We start from the raw sequence: 9,071 nt of genomic DNA, 5'->3' as shown, positions 1-9,071 counted from the left end.
CATCAGGTCTCATGTATAATTTTAAATAAAAACTTTAAGGATTATTTTTACTTTATATGTATGGTTGTTTTACCTGCATGTATGTCTGTGCATCACATGTGTACCTGTGGAGGTCGAAAGAGGGTATCAGACGCCATGGAACTGGACCTACAGATGCTTTGTCACCATGTAGATGCTGGGAACAGAACCCAGGTCCTCTGCAAGAGCAGCAAGTGTTTTTAGCCATGAGCATCTCTCTAGCTTCTTGTTGTGGGGCATACATGGGCTACAAAGAGGGTGCTGAGAGAAAGTTTGACAAATAGAGCTTAAGCTGTTTAAGCAGAGAGTAGATACAAAGGATGGCTGAGAGGAAGTTAGCTTGGGTTGTTTGTATGGAAATTAGAGATAAATGGTGAGGAAGGAAGTTAGCTCAAGTTGTTTGTGCTGAGATAAGATATTAAGATCAGGAGGTGATGTCAGTGCATAAACCATTTGTAAATAGGGTGACCTTTAAAATGATTGGTCGGTTCTTTCACCCCCTCCTAGGGTTCTGAGGTTTTCTGGTATAAAAGAGGCTTACTGTCTACCAATAAACGAGTTCTTGCTTGACTTGACTCCCTGCTGCATCTGATTGTCTCTGGGTAAGAGGGAGGCTGGGGAATGGGCAAACAGTTCACATTTACCTTTCCTCGGTTCCAGGCCACCTCTTCACAGGTGACCTAAGTTCCTGGTAGGGCAGGTCCCCACAGCTGGCGCTCTAATGTGGGGCTTGAAGTACTTCAGCCCAGGCCAAGCGGTCTTCCAGGGTAACTGAAACCTTCAGTATGGGTAATGCAACCTCCTCAAGTGATAAGCCAGCCCTTAAGGTCCTGCGTTATAAAGTCTAGAGGGCTTGAAATTTCTAAAAGTAATGCTATCACCATCTGGGAAACTATAATTCTCCTTGCCTTTTGGGCCAACCTTATCTCCTATAGCACCTGTGCCCAAATGGAAAAAGTGGCAAGAGAAAGGGAGAAACATTTTGGCATACTGCTGCCCCTGGGCTTCTACCCCACCATCACAGCCCTTAAGGTGGCATTTCACTGGGATTCTCTGTTCTCCCCGAGGGTTAGAAAAGAAAGAAAGGAAAATGCTGCAGGTCACAGGAAGATATCATAAGAACTGCTGGTTATGGCAAAGTCACTACCTGGAGGAATCAGGGAATTCCTCCAGAGGAAGCCAAATCCCAAGGAGTTTTTGGTGTTACTTGGCTTGTTATATATCAGCTGTATTCTGTTATGAAAATCATGTATGCCTTCATAGTTTTCCCAACTGATCACTATCTGGACATACACATTCCAGATATTTGGAGAACAGCCTTGGGAAAGGCTTTCTCTGGAATCAGATATCTCCCTTAGCCACTTTCAAGGACTACAGGAAGCACTGCCCAGGTGGGCACCCAACTTCCGAGGATAACAATGATAACAGCCCACGTCCAAGTCTCCTGACTTAAATTCCACAAGGAGACACCACCTAGGAGAGGTGGACGTTAAGTAATAGCTTTACACAATTTAGCTTGGACCCTCCCTTTATAAGCTGGGACTTCCAGGGCACATGACGGAGAAGAGAAAAGAGAATGGAAGAACTAGATGGGTAAGAACTTGAAAGGAACAAACTGAGATGGGGAAGAACTAGATTGAAGGGCTAGAAGAGAGGACTAGAGGAATGAGATGAAAGATGAGGAAGAGCCAGATAGGGAAGAACAAGATGAGGAAGAGCTAGATGAGAGAGAAGGAGATGGGAGAGGAGCTGATAGGGGAAAGAACTAGATAGATGAGAACCTAGAAGGAACAGAACTAGATGAAGGAATTAAGATAGAACCTAGAGGGGACAGTAGATAAATATAGAGAGAAATCAGGCAAGAAAAGAACTAGACATGAGAGCAGAATAGAAGCTGTGTAGAGAAAGAACTATCACAAAATAATAAAGTGTATGAACTAAGGAGTTTTGTGTACATAGATTCATTTCTTTTCATCAAAGATTAATTATCGCCGGGCGGTGGTGGTGCACGCCTTTAATCCCAGCACTCGGGAGGCAGAGCCAGGCGGATCTCTGTGAGTTCGAGGCCAGCCTGGTCTCCAAAGCGAGTTCCAGGAAAGGCGCAAAGCTACACAGAGAAACCCTGTCTCGAAAAACCAAAAAAAAAAGATTAATTATCAGCTGGTTGTAGATTCTTCCTGGACCCTGGGAGGGGACTATCGAGGGGCTGGACCCCATAGTCCCCGATAGCAAAACAGCCCCCCCAGGGGCCAAAAAGAATGGGGAAGGACATGCGAGATGTGCAGAGAAATATACAGTAGAGGTTAAAGCAAAAGTAAAAGTCACTGCGTCTGAGACCTGGGCACCAAGAGATTCTGGCCCTCCACCTTGCAACTCCGGGGTTGAGGTTGCTCAAACACCATACACAGCATTAAGGAGAGATCGCTGCGATATGGACCCCTACAACCAGCCCCTCACCAAGAGGCATGGGTCAGGGGAAAACTTGGCCCCATGAGCCTCTAGAGTGGTGCCCCTGGGAGGCTAAAGATTTCAAAAAACTCTGCAAAGCAGTAGCGGAAGATAGGCCAGGCTCTTCATGGGCTCATACCTTACTACAGGACATTGCCTGTAATCCCTGTGTCCCTAAGGACTGGTTAGATCTGGCTAAGGCTGTCCTTTCCAGCACCCAATGTGTCTTCTATAAGGAGGAATGCCGGACCAGGGTAGAGGCCAATCGGGTGGCCAACCCCCCATCCCTATCACCTATGGCATGCTAGCAGGTACACCTGAAGGGTACTTTATGGGGGTCCAACAGGCGGTTTTGCAAGGTCTATACTGAGATCAGGTTGGACAAACAGGGCTTGTAGCCTGGAACAAATTAGATAAAGGGCCTGCCAAATCTCCCATAGCAGGGGTAAGACAAAAACCCAACAAACCCCCACTGGAGTTCATAGATAGAGTCCAACAGAGTATGTAGTTAATTTCCCCATTCATGGTTGCCCTCAAGGGATTACTGGAGGGACGGGAATGCCCCATACAACATAGGGGGGGCATTCTGGGCTTCCAGGGTTTCTGTCCGAGGGAAACTGTTGAGCTGATGAGCTGGCATTGGGATTTAGGATGTATTGATCTTAAAAGATAGTCCATACCTACAAGGCATGCCAACCCTTCCTAAAGATACTCCCTTTACAAATGCAGGGAGTTAACCCCAGAGCAAAATATCTTCTGACAAACAGATGTTAAACTTAAACATGTTTTCGTTTTGATAGAACAAAAGGGGGAATTAACCCCCATGTTCAGTTATTCTGCACCCTGCAGCCATCATGCTCTGGCCTCAGGGCTACAAAGACATGCGCATCAGGTCCCAATCAGGGTCTTCTGCTTGTTAGCCACCTTTTTGTGCCCCTTGTGGGGCAGGAGTTCCTGGAGTGACAGTCCCTATAGATGTGATGACAGAATACAGGCTTGTGGTGGTGGGTGCTGGAGGTGTGGGAAAGAGTGCCCTGACCATCCAGCTGATCCAGAACTATATTGTAGACGAATATGACCCCATCATAGAGGATTTCTATTGGAAACAGGTGGTCATTGATGGGGAGACATGTCTGCTGGACATCTTAGACACAGCAGGTTGAGAGGAATGTAGTGCCGTGCGGGACCAGTGCATGCATACAGGGGAGGGTTTCCTCTGTGTGTTTGCCATCAACAACACCAAGTCTTTTGAAGACATCCATCCCTGCAGGGAGCACATCAAATGGGTGAAGGACTCGGATGATGTGCCAATGGTGCTGGTGGGGAACAAGTGTGACCTGGCCGCTCATACTGTTGGGTCTAGACAGGTCCAGGACCTTGCCCGCAGTTACGGCATCCCCTACATCAAAACATCAGCCAGGACCCAGCAGGGTGTGGAGGATGCCTTCTACACACTTGTACATGAGATTCGGCAACACAAACTGTGGGAGCTGAACCCTCCCAATGGGAGTGGCCCTGGCTACATGAGCTGCAAGTGTGTGCTATCCTGACTCCAGCTGATGGTCATCCTGCTCTTCCTGGCTCTGGCTGCAGCCCAGAGGGACCCACCAACCTCAGCGGGTCACCTGGGCAGTGATCAGTGCTGGTAATGGACCTAGGCATAGGATCCTGGGACACTGAGGATTAGACTACCCTTTCATAAAGGACTTCAGTTCTCCCAAGTCCCCTAAGCCTGGCACCCATAGTGGGGACACAGTGGACTCCATGGATGGCCTTCTCTCCCCAGAGGTCTCATTCCCATACCCACCGCTGCCCCCATATTCTTTGGCCTCCCCCTCTTCCCTGCAGCAGCCTCTGACACCCACTCCAGGAGAACCCTACCACCTGCTTCCAGTATGGGCTACCACTTCCCAGGGCCCCACTACTGGCTCCTCAACGTCCTCGGAGCCTGGGGACAATGGCGACTATACCGAGATGGCCTTTGGTGTGGCCGCACCCCACCACGAGACCCACCTGGTCTTCTCCACAGCCCTCGCACCCGGCCAATGGCGAAAGTAATGTCCAGTGCCCCGGAGCTGAGGCTAAAGGTGTTTTTGCTGCTGCCACTGCTGGATGAAGCCCCGATGGGCCTCTACTTCTCAAGGGATGCTTACTGAGAGAGGCTGTCTGTGGACCAGCCAGCTGGCACACTTCTGCTCTATATCCATGCTCTACAAGATGCCCCTGAACTGTATTCTTAATTTTTAGTATCTTTGGCTCTTTTACGCTGTTCGTGTTTTCATAGAGGTTTCTATGTGGCTGTTTCTATGATGAGTTCTGGGATTTTGACTGAGATTTCTTTAAGCTGACAGGTGATTTGAGGAGAATCCAACATTATTGAGACATCGGGACATAAACATTGTATACCTCTTCATTTATTTGATCCTCTCAGATTTTTTATCAGTGTCTTGAAGTTTTCAGCATAGGTGTGCGGTATAAGTTGGTGCAGCAAGGGACCACCCAACTCTGCAACTCCCTGGAGAGAGGAAGCAGTTTAATAATACAAAATTGCCAGGCTGCTTTGGAGAGCGGAGGGCAGCACCCAGCTGCAAAAGCTTGCTGAGTTTTATCTGGGCATCTAGCAGGGGGAGGCTGCTCAGACGTCGGAACCATGAGGTCGTTAGTTTGGGGACTGTTTCAGACAGAGGGCGCTGACGGTTGTGGTCGGGCACATTCGGGCAGCCATTAAGGGCTCCCGAGAAATGCTTTAGGTTTCTGTTACTAACAAACCCCCGGCTCAGGTGGGCGTCAGGTCAGGACCATCAGCATTGCCACTGTGGGGCCTGCTGCGGGGACCTAAAATGTTCCCGAGTGGACTTTATGTGGTGTATATCATTTAAAAATGATTATTGAAGGCCAGGCAGTGGTGGCGCACACCTTTAATTCCAGCACTGGGGAGGCAGAGGAAGGCGGATCTCTGTGAGTTCGAGGCCAGCCTGGTCTATAGAGCAAGTTCCAGAACAGCCAGGACTATTACATAGAGAAACCCTGTCTCAAAACAAACAAACAAACAAACAAACAAAGATTATCGGAAGCGTTTTTTTCTAGTTGTTTATTGCTTGAACTGAAATATTGTTTTATTTGAAGGGCTGTCCAGTGGATATTTTAGACCTTGCATGCTGCACTCTGGCATTTCATCCTCATCTCACGGTACCTGCTCGTCACTGTCCTCTGTTTCAAACCTGTTTTAAATTTAAAAACCACTTTTAACCTATGGGCCATAAAAAATAAGGTCAATGTACGTTTGGTTCAATGTTCAGTTTGCTGAACGCTAGAGATACAAATGGGTTTGGTGTTTGTGTGCTGAGCAGGTATCATTACCATCAGAGTACAAACAATGGCACGTCTTTAATCACAAAACCCTGTCCTTTGGACTCACTCTCTCATCTGTTCTTGCTTCATGACGGAGCAAATGTCTTCATAAAGTCGTCGTTACCTGGGGTACTAAATGTCTCATTTCCTTCTCTGAACAGGCTTTGTTTTTGCCCAGGATCGTGGTGATGTATGGATGCAGAGGCTGGGAAGGTGTGGGTCTTTGCACTCCACAGACTGCTACAGGTGCCTGTGAAATTCTTAAAAACACAGCTTGGCCTGCTCCAGGCTGGCTGCAGTGGGGTCCTGACCGTGTAGAGTGCTCCCTCTGCAGGACAAATTGGGAACAGCAGGCTTTGAAAAGACCAGTCTTCCTGGGTTCTGTGTAGGCAAGCTAGTGATTGTTGTGGGAATTCTGGGAAGGACACATACCCCTTTCCTGAAGACTCTAAGGCCTGACTCCTGATGTTCTTGATGACAGGACAGAGGCGGCACTGAGGCTAAGTAGATGGAAGCTGGGAATGTGAGGGATGGTCCCTAACATCCTGCCACCGTCAGGGTCACTGACTTGCCCCACCCCTTTCTCATGAAGTTCGGCAGAGCCTGACGCCCTATGATTTCCTCAAATTTGAAACATTCCGTCCAGGAGGGCGGGGAAGGCTCATGAGACTCAGTAGACAGACAGACATCTTCTGTAGCTAGCCAGACTCTTGAAGCCCCCACTCCAGTTTTGCAGAAGGAACAACTGTTGGGGAGAGACTCAGGGTTGCAGATTTCCTGAGTTGTTGCCCTGGTGGACTGTTCTGGTGATGCAGTGGCTCTTGAGTCATCCCTGCTCCTGTGCCTAACCTTTCACCCATCCCCATGTCAGCAACCTCAATAAAAACTCATTGATTTGCCCAGCTGGACTTTGGTGTAATTGCTACTTGGGTCTGTAGTCAATGCTGTGTGACACTATCTAGAAAGATGTGAACAAGACAAACAGGAAAACCATGGCAGACCAAAGCAATGATGCTACCCAAGTCTAACTTGGTGAACCAATGAATTTTATTAGTTACTTACAGGAGTATGGCGGAGGGGTTATTTACAGGACCAGAAATGACTCAAAGACAATTGCCTCACCAAAGCCCACCCCGTCGTGGGTGAGAACTCACAAAGCTGGGACCCTGGAGCACACTGCACAGCCTGCAGGGTGGAGGATGTCCTTTCCAGGTAGTTGAGCTGCTCTGAGCCTCTTTCTGACAGCTCAGCCTATCTCTGCTCCTTCCAGGCATCTCAGCGGGCCTAAGAGTATCTCCCAGCAGGCCTTACTGCTTTAGATACGCTTGAGGAAGGAGGGGGTCTAGTGAATCTGGTCAGTTTCAGTGACTTGCCAAAGCTACTAAATTGTTTGTTCCCTGCAGGATGGAATGTTTCACTTCCCCTTAGATCAGTGGTTCTCAACCTTCCTAACGCTGTGACCCTTTGATACATACAGTTCCTCATGTTGTGGTTCCCTCAACCATAAAATTATTTTTGCTGCTACTTCATAACTGTAATTTTGCAACTGTTATGATCATAATGAAAATATCTGTTTTTGCCAGGTGGTGGTGGCACACGTCTTTAATCCTAGCACTTGGAAGACAGAGACAGGCCATCTGTGAGTTCGAGACCAACCTTGTCTACAGAGCAAGTTCCAGAACAGCTAGAGCTGTTACACAGAGAAACCCTGTCTCGAAAGAAATAAAAAAATTCGTGTTTTTGGATGGTTTTAGTGCATTTTAAACATTGGTGCTGGGAACTGAACTCAGTTTCTCACAATTATGCTGCAGTTCCTTCACTGACTGAGACATCTTCCCAGCCCCAATTTTACTATTTATTAAAGATGAAAGTTCATCAACATGTTTTAAAAAAAAAAGAATGCCAGGCAATCAATAAGAATCTGTCATGGCCAGCCATTACTAAGAACTCATTAGGTGAGAAACGCAAAATTTAAAAAACAAAACAACCCAAATCATCATTGTTTAGTTAAAATGAAAGGAGTCTGTAAAATGGCATGGCGGTGACTAACAAGAAGGAGCGTGTTGGCCTGGAAAGACTGCTCAGTGAGTAAAGGCCTTTGCTGGCAAGCCTGGTGACCCCGTTTGCTCCCCAGGACTGTGGTGTGGCATTTTGGGAGTTGTCAGCTGTGTTGGAGAGAGCTTTCTGGTCAGGTAGTTGCTTTTGAGCCATACCCGTTCCTTGTAAGTGACCCTTCATTCATTTGTAACCCCAATAAAAAAACTCAGCCTTTCACCAAATTGGACGTTGGTGCAATTGTTACTCTGGTCTGTCATAGGCTCCTTTCTGGGATGAGTAGATGTAGGGGTATGTGTGTGCCTGCATCTCCCCAGGAAGAGCCTGTCACACAACACTTGGTGCTGGGTCACGGGACACGACAGGACCAGAAATGCATCGCAGAGGAGTGGTGGCATGATCCTGGCTATGGGTAACAAAACATAACTGAGGCCAGACAGCCTTAGGGCGGAGCATCAGCAGGAGAGGGATGCCAAAATGGCTACATTTCCAGAAATGACATGAGATAATGTGCCTTCTTGTTATGTCAGTAGTCACATGACTCCTACAATAGGTACTGAGACATACAGCCAAGGCTGGGTGACTGCTAGAAGCAGGTATGTCTGAGTTCTTGGGGTCTTCCAGGAGCATCAAAGACAATAAGCACCATGTGGTAAATAAGATATAGAGCAACACAGACTAAAGGGATAAGCTAGGCAGAGGGGTGGGTAGGTAGCTCCCCTAAATAAATTATTCATATTTCTCTCCTGAGTGCACGAACTGTTCACCCAATAAAGGAGGTGGGTGCAGGCATAACTTAGGAGGGGGGAGACTATCTCCCTATTAATCCTCGGCTAGACTGAACAGCTAGACCCAGCTCCATCAAGTTCTTTGGGGGTGAGGGAAATTTGTGGAGACCCTATAAAATGCCACAGAATGAGAAAGCCAGATAAGTGAGCAAAATAATTTTATGGTATATTTGTCCTTGTTAACTGTTTATTTTAGTATCTTCTTAGTTGTGAAGTTGTGGGGTTACCTGACACTTGCTCAGAACAGAAGACAATAGACCAGTTCTAGAGTGCTTCACTGGGTTATCAACCCCACTAGTAACAACCCCACTATTCACTACGGGATGGTGGTGTGGGCCTTGGAATTGCTTTGCCCACCTGCAGAAAAAAGTTTCATTACATGTAGATAACACAGTGCTAACTTTTTTTTTT

General features: G+C 47.4%; 1 pseudogene; it reads left to right on the top strand.

The window, feature by feature from the left end:
* The first annotated feature begins 3,413 nt into the window (after window positions 1–3,413).
* LOC131900644 (GTPase HRas-like) lies at window positions 3,414–4,016 on the top strand (annotated as a pseudogene).
* The last annotated feature ends 5,055 nt before the right edge of the window (window positions 4,017–9,071 follow it).

This window comes from Peromyscus eremicus, unplaced genomic scaffold (assembly GCF_949786415.1).
Source record: "Peromyscus eremicus unplaced genomic scaffold, PerEre_H2_v1 PerEre#2#chr22_unloc_1, whole genome shotgun sequence".
NCBI classification, from domain to species: Eukaryota; Metazoa; Chordata; class Mammalia; order Rodentia; family Cricetidae; genus Peromyscus; species Peromyscus eremicus.
The sequence above is the reverse complement of the archived record's forward strand: the minus strand, read 5'-3'. Positions and strand labels throughout refer to the sequence as shown.